Raw genomic sequence first — 840 nt, 5'->3', positions numbered from 1 at the left:
ACCTATGCCATCTCAAGTTTTAGTGTCAGTTTTTATAAGTTTCAGGGAAAGGTAGGTTATTGAAAAAAAATTTGAAAGTCATTTATGTATAGATTTGTTAGCAAGAAAAACAACTGTATTTATAAAAAATAAAACATTTCAAGGAAAAAATTCTAATTTTAATGACAATTTTCAAAAAAAACCTAAACAAATTCAGCAGGTGTCAGGCTGCCGGCAGCAAAAGGCCTGGCTGCCATTCGTGGTGGGGGTGGTGTCACCCAACTCCAATGCAGAGCCACACAGTGGAGACTTGCTTCTTGGAACGCTTCTTGGCCTTTTTGGCTGAGATCAAGTGTAGTATCAGTTTTCCTAAGTTTCAGGGAAAGGTAGGTTATTGAAAAAAAAAACTTGAAAGTTATTTATGTTATGTATAGATTTGTTAGCAGTGATGCTCGGATACCCCTTTTTATTATTCGAGTTTGGTCGAATTCGAATAGTAAATTATTCGAATTCGGTCGAATATTCGAGTCGAATATTTTTTACTATTCGATTCGACCTCGGACTTCGAGCTCACTATTCGAGTCGGTATTCGAGCTCATTATTCGAGCTGACTATTTGAATTGGCCTTAAATAGCTTCCAACACTTGTTTTGAGGGTGAATGATGCAAGAAACATCTTTTTTTCCAAGTAACAACAGCAAGTGATTATGTGGGGACGTTCCTTTAAAAAATAAAAAAAAAGGTGGAAAGAGAAGAGAAGTTGTGTCCAAAATTCTGTTCAGTAGTGTATATACTTCTTCTTCTTCTTCTTTATCTTCTATATCTTCTTCCTCTTCTTCTATATCGTCTTCTTCTTCTTCTT

At 35.6% G+C, this 840-nt stretch overlaps 1 pseudogene; it reads left to right on the top strand.

The window, feature by feature from the left end:
* Positions 1-300: 300 nt before the first annotated feature.
* On the top strand, positions 301-504 carry LOC137533127 (U2 spliceosomal RNA; annotated as a pseudogene).
* The last annotated feature ends 336 nt before the right edge of the window (positions 505-840 follow it).

The sequence above is a fragment of the Hyperolius riggenbachi genome, chromosome 1 (assembly GCF_040937935.1).
Source record: "Hyperolius riggenbachi isolate aHypRig1 chromosome 1, aHypRig1.pri, whole genome shotgun sequence".
Taxonomy (NCBI): domain Eukaryota; kingdom Metazoa; phylum Chordata; class Amphibia; order Anura; family Hyperoliidae; genus Hyperolius; species Hyperolius riggenbachi.
Note: the sequence above shows the minus strand (reverse complement) of the source record. Positions and strands in the feature narration are given on the sequence as shown.